At 37.3% G+C, this 17,638-nt stretch overlaps 1 protein-coding gene across 9 annotated transcripts in view; it reads left to right on the forward strand.

Annotated features, from left to right (window-relative positions):
* Cadps2 (calcium dependent secretion activator 2) overlaps positions 1 to 17,638 on the forward strand; it is a 494,758-nt gene that overhangs the window by 387,053 nt on the left and 90,067 nt on the right. The gene's annotated exons all lie outside the window — the stretch shown is intronic.

Below are 17,638 nucleotides of genomic sequence, written 5' to 3' on the forward strand. Positions count from 1 at the left end.
TAATTAATGTCTCTGCATGCGTGTGCCAGTATTTTTAATGTGGTGTCTTTTTTGTTGTTGTTGTTGTCGTCATTAAACTATTTTTTTGAAGAATACTGACACACAAAAAGCTGCATATTCTTACTGTATACAGCTTGATAAATTTGAGATAAGTATACAGCTATGAAGCCATCACCAAAATCTATGCTATAAACCCATCCGTTATTTCCAAAAGTTTCTTCCTATCCTCCCCATCATTATTACTATTATTTGTGATAAAAACACTTACCATGAGATCTACCCTCCTAGCAATTTTTAAGTGTATAATATAGTTAACTGTAGGCATTCTGCTGTGCAGTAGGTCCATAGGGTTTACTCAACTTGCACATCTGAAACTTGGAACCCCAGGATTAATATCTGCCCTATTTTCCTTTTTTCCTAACCCCTAGCAATCACTGTTCTACACTCCACTTAAATGGGTTCAACTAGTTTAGACTTCTCCTAAGTACATATATGATTGCACAAATGGTGCGTCTCCACACTGTGTACAACCAGAGAATTTAAATATTGTGCTCCGTTTGTATATGATGAATTAAAATGCATTCTGCTGTCATGTACAACTAAGCAAAACAAATATAATCATAATAATAAAAAATAGATTTCTCATATATGGGGTTCTGCACTGTTTGTCCTTATGTATCTGCCTTATATACCAGAAGTGGGATCACTAAATCCTATGGGTACTTCTTTATTTTTCCGCCCCCAAGAACTACGCCAGATCACATTCCCATCAACAGTTCCTAAGGATTCTTATTTCCCCTTGTCCTCACCAACCCTTAGTGGGGTGGTAGGCAGTTTTTGGTTTTGATAATAGTCATCCTAACAGGAGTGAGGTGATACCTGCCACATTCTGGTTTTGATTTCCATTTCCCTGAAGATCAGTTGTATTGAGCATTTTTCATATACCTGTTAACCATTTGTAAGTCTTTTGAGAGCTCTGTTCCTTTGCCCATATTAAATTGGTTGTTTTTTATGGTGTTGTTTGATTTGTGTTATTAAGTTGAGTAAGTTCTTATGTATTCCAGGTATTAACCCCTCTGTTGGATATATAGTTTGCAAATATTTTCTTGCCTTCTGTAGTTTGCTTTTTTATCTCATCATTTCCATTGCCTCTGATAGTCTGGTGTTTTGAGATTGATGAATAGCTCTCTATTTTCAGAGATCATTTTGATTAGGATACGGAAAAGGCTTGAACTTTTTTAGAACTATTGCTGATGCTTTGTTGGGAAAACATGCCTTTATCTCTGTAAAAGTTCGACAATATTTTTTGATAATGAATTCAAAGCAAAGAACCTGTAACCATGTTAATGTTATGCATTGTGTTTAAAGCTTGGATACTCATCTTATTTGGAAGCAGTTGCCAATATTTGAAGGGCTCTTAGAACTAGAAGAGAGTACCATCTTCCTTTATCACTCTTGAAAAATAACATGAAAATAAAAAGCATAAATTCTATTACATAAAAGCAAGCGGTTCTTAACTCTGAAAGTTGTTAATCAGAAAAAGCAGAGGTTATGAAATCCCTTTCTCAGGAAAATGCTTGGAAAGAATTTTTCTCTGCAAATTTTCTCTGAAATTTCAAAGATTGTATACTTCGTTTCTTGTATCTCTTATTATAATTATAAATAATTGAACTTTATATCCATCCTATCTTCCTGCTCTTTAGCCCCTAAAGGCACAGTCCTTTCTGACTTGTTCCTAGTGCCCCAGCACTAGGATCCTATCACTGTATCTGGTGACACAGAGGAGGCTCTCAGAACTTTGGAAAGAGGCAAGATATTATTAGTTAGTTTCATTCAGAAACAAGGAAGAGACAAACAATGTACCTTTCTCGGCCTAGTTTCCTCATTTTGGTCTTATTTACATGCAATGTTACAGACAAGTTGATTGGATTGTTTTTCACTGAAGTCTTCTGTTAACAACTCTCCCTTCCCCCTTTCCCTCCCTCCCTCTCTTATTCCCTCTCTCTGTCCCTCTTTCTCTCTCTCCCTCCTGTTCTCCCTCCTTCTCTCTCTCCCTCCCTCTCTCCCTCTCTTTTAGTGAGGGAAGCTTTTAAAATTATTTTCATTATTTGACCCTAGAAAGTGACAGGAAGAAAAAAAATCAGATCCATCCCTTCTAAGGGGAAAATAAGAGACCTTAAAATGTTTAATAAGTGCTCTTTAGGAGAAAAAATAGAATAAAAAAGATAAGGTTATTATGATCCCCACTTATGGCAACCCATTGCAATAGTAGCAGTCTTGTGCTCTTTAACAAGCTTTTCAAAACATTTTATGATGTTAAACTCCACCACAATGCTATTATGAAAAATAAGTTTTTATTCTATTTTACAAAGAAAGTCCAGGTGTATCTGTGGCTTTCCCTCTGCTACAGGGTAAATAAGCCAGCCAACTGGGAATAGACTCAGGTGTCCTGATCCCTAATCTATGGGGTACACTACTTCTCCTGACAAATAGAAAGGGGTCACAGTGGACCTCCATGAAGTGTGGGCAGGGGTGCCCTGTAGAGTTGCCTTGCTCTATAAAATGGAGGTGGGAATAGGAGAAGAGATGCCACATACTCAACTGACCCTCAATGGAGGTTTTCCCTGCACTCCTATTTGGCATCCATACCACTGCTCAACCATGCAGGTCAGCAACTCTAAAGTACATTTATTAAAATGAAATGCTTATTTAGAACAGAGAAAAATTGGTGTGATCTCTGATTTCAATGAATGCAGTGGAAAGCTAATATCAATTGGAGAATGTTCTGAAGTAACAGGAGTTTCTAAGAAATGAATTTACCCTCCTTTAGTTGCATTTAGTAGCAGGTTAGACCTACAGAGTTAACTAGTAGAGAGAGTACTTTTAAAAGTAGGTAAAAATGGGAATATCAACTACATGTCTAAGAGTTCAAAAGCTTGATGACTCTTTCAAATGGTAGTCTCTTGAGCACTTATACTATCTAAAAAGAGCAAAATTCTGCCCAAGATGTGTTGTAATTTTGTCAATTTGACCGCCAGTGTCTCCCAGAGGTTTTCTGTTTACATTGTTTCATAAGTTTCTTAAGCAACTTTACAAAATGGAAATTTTACAGAAGAGATCACTGAGACTTCAGAAAAGACTAGTAACTTAAAGGAGGTCATGCCATTATCACTGAAACTCTGCAGACTTGGGATTCACACCCTGTGTCTCAGACCCCAGAGCCCCTTCATAGTCTTCCTGCTGCTGCTGCCACTCCAATTTATCTGAATCAAAGTAATGACATCTTATATAAACACTTAGGCATATCCCAAAAGCCAAGGCTTAATATTTGTTAATAATTGTTATTTGGTAATAAGAGCAAACACTTCTCTGCCTGGCACTATTCTAAACTCTTTTTATATATAAAGTTACAACAATCCTTTGCAAATAAAAATTATTATTATTATTATTTTCTTTTTTTAAAGAAAACTGAATGAGAGAAGTTATACAACTTGTCTACAGTCATATAGTTACCAAGTGGAACATAAGAACTCACTGTTGATCTTTCTTCTTACCTTTCTCCATCTTTCTCTCTCCTGAAAAACTATAGTTAAATTTGTACTCAGTTAAAAATTGTTTTACTTTTTTCTCATAGATCTTATGATGTCACGTATTGAAAGGGATTAAAATTTAAAAATCCCCTCCCAACCCAGACAACACAATGTACATAGTTCATTCACCTTTCAGCTATGATGTTAGCTACAAGAGGGGAGGATATTTTGTGTTTCATAACTGCTATATCCACAGTGATGAGTAAAGTACACAGCACATATTTAGTACTCCATAAATATTTATCAAATATACAGATGGGTTTATGGCACAGACTATTATCAGGCAACTTACAGAAATAACATCTATAAGCTGGTGGGCTGCCTTGCAAAAGGTTATTCGAACCAGTTACTGAATAATTAAAATATAGGGCAAAAACTAACCATTTAAAAAATAGTAAGAACAGAAAAACAAACCCGAGTTTTATGCTGTTATTATAAGAGGGAGAAGCAGGGAGGTAGATGGGTCAGAGAGGTAGATGTTCTGGATAGCAGTTGTATTTATGGTGCTGAGTATCTAACCTTCTTCCATTGTTTTATAATCCAGCATGCTCCTCAGTTGTGACTCAAATTCACTTCCATTCTTGGAAATTCTTCAGTTGTCCATTGGCAGCATGAATGTGCATAATAAAGAGATTCTAAAATTTGGTAATGGATTAAATAAAGCCTCTCTCTAGATGTCTTCTTTCCTTCTAGGATATTGTTGGCACATTTCATGAGAACTGATAGTTTGTTTTGAGAACTGAAATTTCTAAAAAGCAATTCTTTTTTTAATTTGGGAGCTATAAAATGCTATTTGTTTGAATTGTTTTTTATAGTAATAATTAAGAAATTTGATTTACATTTACAACTAGCTTTCTTCTTTGATTTAATTGTGCTACTAACTATCCTAGTTATATAGTAGTGAGATTATTTATAATCTAGAATTCAAAATAACACTGAAACTCTGTTTTATTTTATTTTATTTTTTGTTTTAGATCATATACCTTGTTGATGTAAATTAGATTTTTTTATATAATACTGGGGTTGAACCCAGGAGTGTTTAATCACTGAGCCACATCCCTAGCCCTTTTTATTTTTTATTTTGAGACAGAGTCTCACTAATTTACCTAGGGCCTCACTAAGTTGCTGAGGCTGGCTTTGAACTTGCAATTCTCCTGCCCCAGCCTCCCAAATTGCTGAGATTATAGGCTTGTGCCACCAAACCTGGCAGTATTATTTTTCAAGAAACATCCATGTGTTCTTTAGTTCAAAGAATTTCTTGTAGACAAGAACAGCAATAATCCTCTCATAACAGTTCTACATTTTCCTGGTATCATATTGTGACTTACGGTTGCTATTACTTAGAGCTGGCCTTGACATATCTTTCACATAGGCTTCTTGTGAATCTAGGAATGTGGAGGTGCCCTGAAGAAAAGGTGCTGTGGATAGAATAGATGAAGTCTTTGTATGGGGAGGATCTTTTTCGGCCCTCTGGTTGCCAGGTTCCCAGGTCCAAGCCCCAGTGAGCTCATTTTCAGAGTCTCAGTTGAATGGATGGGGAGGCTTCCCCAGAGGCACAGTGCTGACTTTGTTTGAAAAGAGAAGTTGCACTGTGGCAGTCCTTACGTCATTAGAATGCATGTGCCATCCAGGTAGCATTTTAATTTAGCACTGCATTGTCAGGCAATAGTGATAAATAATAAATAAATAAAAGCTTTCATGCTTGAGAACTTGTGTGCCTAGAAGCTGTGTGTGTAGACAAAACGATCCAGTTGATGAAAATATCTGGTTAGCAGTGACTAATTTCTTGCTAATATTCTTTTTTGTTGTTGTTGTTTTAATTATTTTTTTTTAGTTGTCAATGGACCTTATTTATTTATATGCAGTGCTGAGAATTGAACCCAGTACCTCACACATGCTAGGCAAGCACTCTGCCACTGAGCCATAGCCCCAGCCTCTTGCTAATATTTCAAAGATAACATAATAGTTTTCTCTCAAAGAAGTTTTATGTGTTTGCTTATGAATTTGTTTTAAATTGTTTGAGTATTATATGTCACCATGAACTATGGTTTCGAACTATGGTTTCTAAATGATAGACCCAAATTGTATAGTTCCCATAAACATGGACAACTCCTTCCAGAAAATACTTGGCATATTGAAGGAAATTGAATTCTCATCCAAAAGAAAGCAACAGGCTGTCAAAGAATTCCTACCCAACGTTTTTGGTAGTGTGGTATGGATAATGGGACCTTGCTCACAAAGTAAAATGACTATTTCCAAATCACCTGCTGATTAGGGACAGAACAGTAGATACAAATTGACTTTAAGACAATGAAGACAATTACTGATTTTTTTTGTTCTTTAGCATATTTGAGAAAATCCTTTCAGTCAGAGTTTTTAGTTAGTAAGTACTGCATATGTGTATTTATTATAAAAGTTCATTGAGCTATACTGATTTAAATTTCTGTGATCATCTGATAAAAGACCAACTGAAATTTATTTTTGTATTATATATAAGATGTAGGTATTGTTCATAAGGTCAGTGGAATATTTAAATAACCTAAGAAGATGAATTTTTTCTGATAGTCATAAGTTACTTTGATTCCATCCTCTAATATGATATAATGGAAATGTTAATTTTAAACTACATTTAACAATATGGTTTTTTAATCAATATATTGAATTGAATGTCTTTTATACTCCTCCCTGATGACATGATTGTTCTTTTTCTGTTTAACATACAGATAAGAAAATGTCGAGAACATAATCCCCTTTAAGTAGTACAAAAGTATTCACTTTGGTCTTTTCCTCATCTGATCTGCAATGAATGAGGACTCCTACCATGTGTGTTTGCCTCAACATTTCTCCCCCTACTCACTAACCACACAGGAAAATAATCCCACACTATGTAATTTGTGTTCACACTAATTAATTAGCTCATCACAATGTTGACAGATTAATTCCTATGCATCCAACGATGTTTGAGGGGAATAATAAGCAGGACTGCAAGGATTATTGACTAAAGGGGCGAACGAAGACATTATTTGCTCAGTCTGACAAGGCTAAAGCTCTGTGTGCACCCTCAGTTCGTGTCATATAGGGGAAAGTCTGCTGGGAAGCGTACAGCTTCTGTGTGCATATTCAGGTAGCCAGCCAAGTGAAAAGTCAGGCGAGGACCTGAGAAGCACCCTTGCACACTGAAGGCACCACGATCAGGACCTCTGCACTCACCAATTACCCAAATGAAAGGACTAAAGGAAAGAAGAGGGCTCTGTCAACCTCACACAAACCAAGGAGATGCTTAAGGACAAGTGCCTCTCTCCTCTCCAGTGGGTTCTGAGATGCCTTCCTTAAACATCCTTCCTGCTTCATCTGAGTGTGATTCTAGGAAAGCAATAATATGTGTTACTCTGTTTAAAACTGCTGACAACCCTTCACACTGCCCTCTGCTTTAGGCTTTCCACCCCTTAAATTGGAATGAATCTCACCAGCACTGACTGATTTGTCATGCCTCTGCGGAGGTGTTCTGTGACCTCAACAATGACACTTTTCCTTGATCCACAGTTGCTGTCCATGAGTCATCCATCCTGTCCTTTCTTTTCTAACAGAATTCTATTTCTTTTTAAAAAATTATTTATCATCCAGTGTGAATTTTAATAGATAAGGGCACCCTCAGTCACTGCTGGTCATGGATAATCCCATGGATAAAAATAAAAAACTTGATTAATCTTGAATGATGTCCTCTTTCAGGTCACACTGTCACAGGAATTTGATTTTAAGTTTTAATGACACAAATGTTAGGATATTTGAGGAAGGACACCTCCTGAAGGTAGGCTTCAGCTTTCTAGCTGTTTCCCTACAAACATATCAGCCTCCACACCTACCCATGTCTCCTGTTCCCTGAATCCAGAGAGTGAGGTTTCTTCCTCTTCAAAACCAATGCAGTCTCCTGTGGTGTTGATCTCAATTCCACCTACTTCTTCTGAAGATTTTACTTCATTATGCGTCTCTTCTTTCTCCAGTGGCTATGGTTCTTTTTTCTAGATTTTTCTTTTTCATCCATAACCATGGTATCACCCTAAAATATGCTTGCTTTGGGCTCTACGCCATCTTCTAGCTGCTATCCAAAGAGCAGTATGTACTCTCACCTTTATTTCACTCACTTGATTTCTTGTGTCACAGAAGTGTGGCTTCCAATCTTGCTGATCTGCCTGGTGGGAGAGTTACGCAAGCCTAGAGGGTGACAGGGAGGGAGGGAAGCATTTAAGTTCCATTCCTACCTCTCCCTTGCATTGGCTTGAGACAAGCAGTGCCCCTTACCTCTTGCCATTAGAATTGGAAGCAGTAAGCCAGGTCACTAGTACCTGAGAGTAATATTAATAGAGTGAGATGTCAATGAAAGCTAGAGTGGGCTGAGTGAGTTTCCCTTCTTCTCCTCTGCCATTCAGACCCCAAGCTTAAAGGATTGCAGCCCAAAGAGACCGTTGACCGATGGCTCCTGCTTTGAATATAACAGATTAAAGGTGAATCCCTGTCCAGTGGATTTGCCTAATGGATTGGTAAAAGAGGAAATAATCTGTACTTAGTTTTGTATTGCTTGGGGCTCCCAAACTCTCACCTCAGACTCCCTGCAAGGGACATGGTCAAGCACCACCTGTCTTCTCTTTCTCAATCCCTTCAAGAGAGCTGAGCTCTCATGTCACAATAATTAGATTCCTGAGGAGTACAACTCCTCCAAAAGACAATAAATGAAATGGTGTGTACCATTGGAATCGATGAAGCTAATATTTACAGTGAGTGTGGTATCTCAAGGGGACACAGGATGGTACGAGCAATTTGATACAGGAACAAGAAGTCGTGAAATATTGGGTATAAAAATAATATGGTTGTAAGAAAGATAAGGATGAATATAGCTGAAGACTTTGTTAGCAACCTGGGAAATCAGAGTGAGGACAGCAGGAAAGGAGAACGTGGTATAAAACATAAAAGGAAAGCTAAGTGGTACACAGAGTAGAAGTAGAGTAAGTTCAACTTCCAGCAGACTCAGGAGGAAAGAGATACAAATGCAGTATACAAGGGAAACAACTCGATACAGGAGGCAGGCAACCATGGAGGAATATTGTGAGCAAGTGCAAAAATTGAAAGTCTGGTTGAAATTGAAACATTTCTTGAAAAAGCATTTCTCTAAAAATCACAAGAAACAAAACTCAAACAGGCCAATAAGCTTTTAAAAAATTGAAATAGTTGTGAAAGACCTGCCCTCCCTAAATCTCTAAGGCATGTTACTTTTGGAGGTGAGTTCTACCCAACCTAAGAAACAAATCATTCCTATTCAAAATAAGTTCCATAAAATGGGAAAAGAATGAAAGCTGCCTAGTTCATTGCAACAAGTAATATCACCCTGTTCCAAACCTGTCAAGACAATAGAACAAGAAGATTATCATGCATCTATTTTATTATGAGCAAATATGCAAAATTCCTAAATATAATATTAACTCACAATATCCAACACTGCATTGGAAAAATGAGTCAATGGAATTCATCCTAGGAATGTAAAAGTTGTTTTACATCAGAAAACAAACAAATTCAAATGAAAACCAAAATTAGTTCAACAGATTCAAATAAAATATGTGAAACAGTCCAAACCCTTACATCTGGTTAAAACTTTTACTGTTATCAACATAAAAAGGAGACTTCCATAACTTTATAAAATTTACAGAGAAAGATCAAACATGAATATTTTACATAAAGGAGAACATTTGGAGACATTCCCTCTAGGATTAGGAACAAGTACATACACTACCCTAGCTCTGAGAATCTTGAATAACATAAAAGGAATAAAAAATACATGAATCATAAGATGGAAAGAGTAAGTTAACTAAAAGTTTTGGAGTCCTGTCTTACAAGATACTAAGAACAAGTTATAAAGCCTATGATCAGGCAGAACAGGAATGTAGAGTCAGACCTCTGTGTCTCTGAAGACTGGTGGGATTCATCCGTGTAAAGGAGAGACTCAGATCAGGGTGGGGATTGGTAGGCTGCTTTGGAGGTGCTGTTTGAAAGGTGGGCCTGTGTAATGGGTAAAAAAGAATCTGGCTTCCTCTCTTATGAAATCTTGATCTCCAATTAGATCTTAGTATAATGAAAGAAATACCTAACACTATAAATCTAGCATTTTTCCTTGAATACCCCCAAGTGTTATTTTCACCTTTTCACTTCAATTTTGTCTTATATCTGAGTCAAAAAACAGAATTGTTTTAACTTACTTACTTAGTACAGATAATAAGTTGAAAATACTTAAATGAATATGTTGCTGTTTCTCCGAGATCTAGAAAAATTATATTCTTCAAAAAAAGTCATCTCTGATGAATAGTGGTCTTCTGTAAAAATTCTGCACGAGAACATAAGCACCCCTGAGAAAAGAAAACATTTGTATAATGTCTCCTTCACTGTACTCCCTGCCAGGAATTATTCCCTCAGCCATGATCTGTGACACCCTGAACAGCTCTTGCTAGAATCCTTGCTCCTTTCTTTGAAAATGCATGGAAATCTCATTACAAGTGTTCAACACCTGCTTCCTAAAAGGTCTCAAAAAGGATGTCAGTTTGCTCAGCTCACTTGACAGTGTATCATGTGTTTTTTTTTATTTTTATTTTCTACTTTAATACGGAATGTGACTCACAGATAAATGTGGTCTTGACATAACAAGCCTCCTTACTTTCACAAGCAATTTTGTAGAATTTATCATTCTCTAGAGCCAGAGCTTGAAAACAACTGATTGGTGACCCCTCGTTTATTTACTAACATGTGTCAACAGGTAAACCAAGTGACATATAGCAGCATGGCTCCTGTAGCACCTTGTTAATCTGAGTAGTTTAGATGTATTAAAAAGTCTTTTCCAATTGTATGAAATCAGAGTAATGCAAACTGACAGGTTTCTACCACTTTCTTAACAGAGTTTGTAAGTGCTCAAAGTCTGCACAGATGAAAACATAGTTTTAAATCCAGTGCCTGAATTTGAATTATATTTTGGATATTAAGGAAGAAGGATTCATTATTTATAGGCTAAAGATAAGATTCAAGCACCAAATTAAAAGGCCTGATTGAATATATATTTTAATATAAATGCATATATATGTATTTTTTAACTCCAAAGAGGAAACTTCTTAAATATCCATAAAGCAACAAAGCATACACATATATGCACAGTGGTTGTCAGACCCAGGACATTAAAGTTATAGAAATACTCTAAATGACACTAAGTCCAACCCTATTCTCTATACTTGGTCTATATGCTTATCAAACTGGGAGCTTTGACCCAAATGTTAGAATGAAATGTGTTATCTAAATCATGACTTGGATGCCCTTGGTAACTTTGATCATATATCAGAGGAAACAAAGACATATATACAGACATCAAGATCTTTTGTCCAATTTTGTACCATCCAAAGCTTCAGATATTTTCAAAGGGTGTCTTTCATCCTCTGGTTGCTGTTTCTAGAAAGGTTCTCTTTACTTCTCCTTCAGCTGGCTTCCCAATTGGCAAGCAGCCCTCTGGAGTTGCTTTTAACTTTCCCAGTGCCCACTCCTTAACTGACCATCTTCCCCATAGCCTCTCTCACATTTCTGAGACTGTATTCTCCATGGTTCTACTTGAATATGAGAATGTGAATTAAAGAGGGTTAGGGGTAGGGGAAGATGTGAGTGTGGAAGTGCTCCTTGTATGCAGAATATGACAGATGAAATAGAAAAGATATCTTAGGTAAACACAATTAGAAAGCAAGAAAAAAATAGGCATGAGATGAAAATGCTATGGATCTTAAGAACGTAATGAGTGGTATTGGTACGGGAGGCATTGAGATGACTCTGGTAATTTTCATTGCCTGAATTTGAGTTATGTTTGGGAGAAATGGCAACAAAGAGCAACATACAAGGGAAGGGACCACTTATCAGTTTCAGCTATGGAATGTGTGAGTACACACACATGTCTAAGACCAGTTTTTAAAAACTTTGTTCATGGAATTAGTTAGCAGTCACAGTAGAAAATTGTGTGCTATCATTAGAATCATTCAACCTGTTTTTTTTTTTTCCAAAACTAACTAGAGAAAACTAAGTATACAGGTAGAATTTTTTCTTCTCCTTCAGGCCTCTTAGTCTTTGCAGCCAGCAACACTGAGGAGATACATTTTCCACATGAGACTTAGATTTTCTGCTTTGCAGACTTGGAGAGAAGTAGGATCTCGAATAAACAGACAACTTTAATAAAACTCAAATCAGGATATCTTGTAAATCAGGTAACTGTAAAAGTCTGTAACAAAAGATAAAACGGATATTAATTTCTGTATATGTAGGCACATGTAATCTTTTCTGTGTAATTCTATCACCATCATCCCTTATTTTATAGTCTTAAGAGGGAAATGTGCCTCTGATTCCCTGCCAAAGAAAGTTTCACACAGTCACTGACTTTCACCTCACAGATATGTTGACACATGTCAGTCATGGGTCACTACTTACTTTTGTCTTATGGAGATTGCTCAGTTTAGACCCAGTCTAGCTGCCAAAGGCCTCCACTGCAGTGGCAAATTCTCCTGTATTCCACAGTTGGCCATTGAGTTAAAAATGAATTTATTGATGTGAAAGATAATCCTGGTGAAGTAGTTAATGTGACTGTGACCACAGAACAATTATTGCAAAGCACTGTGTCATTAGCATGGCTAATTCCAAGGAGATATTAAGTGAAACTGTTGCTTTAAATGACAGGGTCATTAAATGAGTTGGTCCCAAAGGGCTCTGTGGAAGTAAAGCCACAGAATTATTGTTTTCAAACAACTGTGACATTAGTATTCTCTTGGATCTGAAAAACTGCAGGAGGCCTTGCCATCTTAGATTAATTATGTTCATTCTTACATATAGGATTGCCCAAGTAGGAACAACGTCCTATCTAGATAACCCTTCAGAAATGTAAAATTCATTCAGAATCTGCAGTCATCTTATACCTAAAATAAGGTTTTTATGAAGATGTAACTTGATTTCCATTAAAGAATAAAGTTTTCATAGGTCACCTTTGTTTTTACTTCTGTTTTTCATAAAGCATTAATATTTCTCAAAGTGCATTTTCTAGGCCAGCATCATGAACATCACCTGGCAACTTATTTGAAATGAGAATTCTTGGGTCTCACCCAAGAAGGCTGAATCAGAAACTCTGGAGGTGATGCCAGGCAATTTGTGCTTTAGCAAGTCCTCCAGGTGGTTCTGATTCATGCTGAAGTTGAGAACCGCAAATCTATACTGAAGATACCCCATTCATTGATGAAAGCAATATAGATCCCAGCACTCATAGAACCATACTATCATTTAGGGTGCAGTTAGAGAAAGTATCAGTGAGGCCTGCTTCTCTTCCATCAGTCACAGTTAACGTAGCAAGTGTATATATGCCCTGATGAGTTTTAGGAATTGCCTCTCTCCCATATTTTTGGAGCAGTCTTCTTAGCAAGCTATATACTGTTCCCTCTAGGTCAATAAATACAGGAAGTTCCCCCCAAATCATCTAACATAGTCACAAGTTGTAAAGAAATCATAGACAGGTGGTGGGGGAGGGAATAGTTTGGTTTAATGGGAAGAAAGTGTCTGATTACCTGCCCTCCTTCCCTCTTGGGATAAGAAGGCTCATGAGTATTGAGATCTGGCCAGGATTAAGACTCCTGGGAGGCTGGCTGCCCTTGGCTCTGGCACCATATCACTTACCCCAGGTTGCTTTGTCTGGAACTGGAGGATGGATAAGAAAACCTAAATGAGAATTTAGACTTTCCAACTGAGCCATCTGTGTGGATCACACAAACGGATAAGCAGTGGTCCTAGAAAAGAGTTAGGATCCAGACTAGGGAGCCAGAAAATATTGCCTGAGCCAGCAAACTAGGCCTAAAGGAACTATGGCTTCTGAATAGACAGAAGGCAGTTTACACAGAGGAGATAGCTAAGACCCTGTCTTTTCTGTTATCTCTAGTTTGAGCAAATTGCTTATGTGCCCTAAGCAGCATGTGCAGTTCACTGAAGACTGGAGGAAGAGGAGGGGATTGATTCCTCCTTTTCTTAGCTGTTATCTGAGGGTAGATAAGCAGTCCACAGACAAGCAGCTGACAGTCTTTGCCACTGGATGATCTTGAGGATGTCAGGTAGAAGAAATCAGATGCCACATCCTTGGCCCAACTTTCTTCTTCTTTTTGACCTGTCAAGGAGAAACCTGACTGCTTAGGGCTCAGAGTGTGTCCCAGGTTAATGCTTCCATATTGCAATATCTCTTTCCAAAAGGAAGTCCTGCTTTTAACCCCCTAACTATATAGTGATCATTTTCCTTATGTCCTTCTCCTCTTTCACACTTCTTCCAAAGTTATTCCTAGAGTTCTTATCTATCTATCTATCTATCTATCTATCTATCTATAATATTTGAGATTGAACCCAGGGGTGTTTTATCATACAGCTATATCCCCACTCCTTTTTATTTTGAGAAGGGGCCTCGCTAAGTTGCTGAGGCTAGCCTCGTACTTGTGATCCTTCTGCCTCAGCCTCTTGGATTGCTGAAACTACAGGTGTACATCACCCTGCCCAGCTAACCTTCAGTCCCCCTTAAATCTTTCATGTCTCTCATCTCAGCTATATCATGCCAGGACTTTCTCCTCATCTATATGATTTCTGTTGGGAGGAAGAAACAACAGGGAGTAAGTTTTTCTTTGCATGTGAGGAATGAAAAAGGGAAAGACTTTTGTGTTGGACTGCTGATCGCTTTCTAAACTCAAACACTCACCCACTAAAATAATTTCTTTCTGAAGAACTCCACAGGATATGCATGAGCAATTTAAAGCCTTCCTGTTGATTCATCTTTGGTCTTACTTCTTACAAGCTAAAATCCCTGTGATTGCACGCTGAGTACATTTAATTGGCCCTCTGTTCAGACTTCATTACAGAATTTCCTTATATGGGCCAAAAATGGGTGGTATGTTGCCATATTCAACTTTAAAGTCTGATTATGGAGAGAGATATATAGATTCATTTAAGTCAGAAATATAATCTTGTTCATCATTGTATCCACTCAGTTGCTAGTACAGCCCCTTAAATGAAATAAATATTCATTGATTAAATTCAAAGGCACAAAATCTGGGCAGTTGAAAAACCAAACTAGAAATCTGAATAAAAATGCAGGAATTACTTTTTTATATTCCCCATGAAAATCATCATATCCTACGTGCAAGAAAGGAAAGAAGACAGGACCACGTTAGGGTGGGATTATTGTATAATCCTTCAGTCAGTGCCATCTTGAGATGTTGTTTCTTATTTAGTACAAGTACAGATGCAGTCTATAAAAAGTTAATATCATTGTGCATATATGTGTTGAGAACACTTAAAATCTCTCATCAAAATTAATTTGTGATAATTATTACATAATACAAAGTACATCAAATCATAATGCATACTTTGAAGGTATGCAAACTTTGTCAACTAAATATTTTTAGTTAAGGTCAAAAGCATTACAAATTTCTACACGTTATAACATGAAGAAAAAAGAACTAAAGTGATCTCAGTGGTCATCTTCCCACGCCCCCTTGTAGTCTTCACAAGGAGCATCATCTTGTGTCCATCACTGAGGACCTTGACAGGAAATGACAGCAAGGGAGGCAGCCAAGGAGAATGTGCTGGGAGCCTGCACCTCTCTGAAGCCTTGGAGCAGAACTAAAGCCTACCAAAGCAAAGCAGTCAATCTGTCCTCTACATATTCTCACCTCTCTCCCTTTTCCCCAGTGGGATCTCTTCTTAAATGTACAGAGGTATAATTAAAAGGAATTGCTTTAGGAAGCCAAGGAGTGTTATCATAGAAAGCTAAAAATGTTTTATAATGAAAAAAGATCATAGCCAAGAGCAATGCATTGAAATTCATCATGAAACCTTGCTGCTTTGGGCATATTTGTTTTAAATGTCACTATTTGAAATGTATTACAACAATCAGCAACTTGGTGTGAAACCTGAAGAATATAGAGAACATCTGTAATGCTGTGGAAATGTTACTAAAAGAGTGAAAGAAAATACCTTAAGAAGAAATTCTCAAATATTCATAGCATCAGTTCTTGGATGGAGCTATCCATAACCTTGTTATCTAATAGAGTTCCGACTATGGAATGCTTTAGACTTCTTGGCTGTAGTCAAATGATGAGCACCAGGGGTGATAAAAATATTATTTATTTAAAGTACTAGAGTGAGCATTACATTCAAGTACAAAGTTTTAATCCTCTCAGCAAACCTAATCTAGGAGGAATAAAATGTTTTAGACTATAGTTAAGTTTCACCTAGGACACAGAGTATGCACCAGAGTTTTTATTTAAGATAACATCAAATGTAAAAAGCTGGCTTTGAAACATTCATACATAAACAGAAATAAGTTTTGAGATTGTTTCTGTGATTTTTTCCCATTTTTGCCTAGTTGTGGCTAAGGAGATGGTATGTGTGTGTTATTCCTGTTAGAGCATTGAAAATGAAAAAGAACTCAAGTCATTGAGAGGTAAGATTTTAATCTCATCCCAGGCAGCTGCTGCATGACCTTGATCACCTGCTTCAGCCTCTCTGAGACTCTGTAAATGAGAGTCTTGATTCTTTAACTTTCAAATTGGGTGTGAGGATTTGGTCAACAACATGCTAAAGTATATGAAAAACAAGATCCTTTTCTATGAAATAAAAATTTTCTTTAATTCTTTCATCTTTACCCTTCCTTGTGAAAAACAAATTGTGTACACATGTAAATATGTTAAATAATAAGTCAATAGATACAGTCCAGAATTTATAAGCAGCATAGATTCTCTAAGCTTGAAGAAATCTTTAAGACTATCTGTGGATGACTTTGATCCTTCCCTCAAAGTGTCTCTTGCACCTTTACCTTCTCCTCCATCCCTGTCACTCTACAGGTTGGGTTCCCATCCAGGGTCCTTACTACATAACCTCACTGAGCCTTGTCGCACACAACACCAAGTTTGTTTTTCTAAAATTTTATTTATTCTGAGGCCCTGCTAAGAAACATTTGTACTAAGCTATATATCAATAGAATTATCCAGGCTGCTGAGTATTTTACTTAAAGCCTACCATGGTCACCCATTATTCCCCAGCACATCCTTGCTCTAGCCAGGTAAATACAAGACACAGCAATTAGAAGCCACAGAAATTCATGTCTTCCCTTCACTACTTTTTAGCTGTTACATTTCACCTCTGTTATACATATGTCCTTATCTGTGATTTATATTGATTTAAAAAAGATATTAGGAAAAGCAGTGGGATAACACATGGGAAGTGGCAGGTGATGCCTGACAGTGGCTTTCAAGGAACTGTAACATTTGTACCTGTCATCGTCTTCTCCGTCCTCTACAATGCACCTCATCTGTCATACAGTTCCTCTTCTCTAGAAACCCTCCCTCTTCTTACCAAGTCATCTGTTACTCCTTTGTGACTTATCTTCCCTCTGATGTCACCCCAAGCCTACTTGCTTTCTGCCGTCATCTTCCATCTCTCTCATCACCCATATGTTTGCTTCTAACTTTTCTTGAGGACCTTGTTTTCTTGATTAAACAGCCGGAGCCTCCCCCAAGTGGAACAGGTGGTGGTGCTAAGTCATGAGCCCCCTTGACCTCCCCCTTGTTTGAAGATGTTGATATGTCCTTGGAAGAGATGGAGAATTTTATAGTTGATGTCTAAGGATACTTAAAGTTGGCTTCTGGGTTTTGCTTTGAGATCAGGGCACAGCTTATACTACTGTCAACTAAAAAATAAAGTAAATTGACCTGGAAGTAGGAAGACATAGCATTTTGGGGGGGAAATAAAGAATTGCAATTCTGCTACACTGAAACAAGGCAGCTCTACATAGTGTCCTCTAAGGCAACTGTAACCCAGATTTTTCATAAGAGATTTCCACAAAAAGGTGTTTTCAGAGGCAATTTATGGCTGGGCAGAAATACTGAATTATGAATCCATTCTGATTTGTTAGTTAATTATGGTATTCCAAAGTGAGAAAAGTTGAAGGCCAGAGCATACTGCCT

This window comes from Ictidomys tridecemlineatus, chromosome 2, assembly GCF_052094955.1.
Source record: "Ictidomys tridecemlineatus isolate mIctTri1 chromosome 2, mIctTri1.hap1, whole genome shotgun sequence".
Lineage (NCBI taxonomy): Eukaryota > Metazoa > Chordata > Mammalia > Rodentia > Sciuridae > Ictidomys > Ictidomys tridecemlineatus.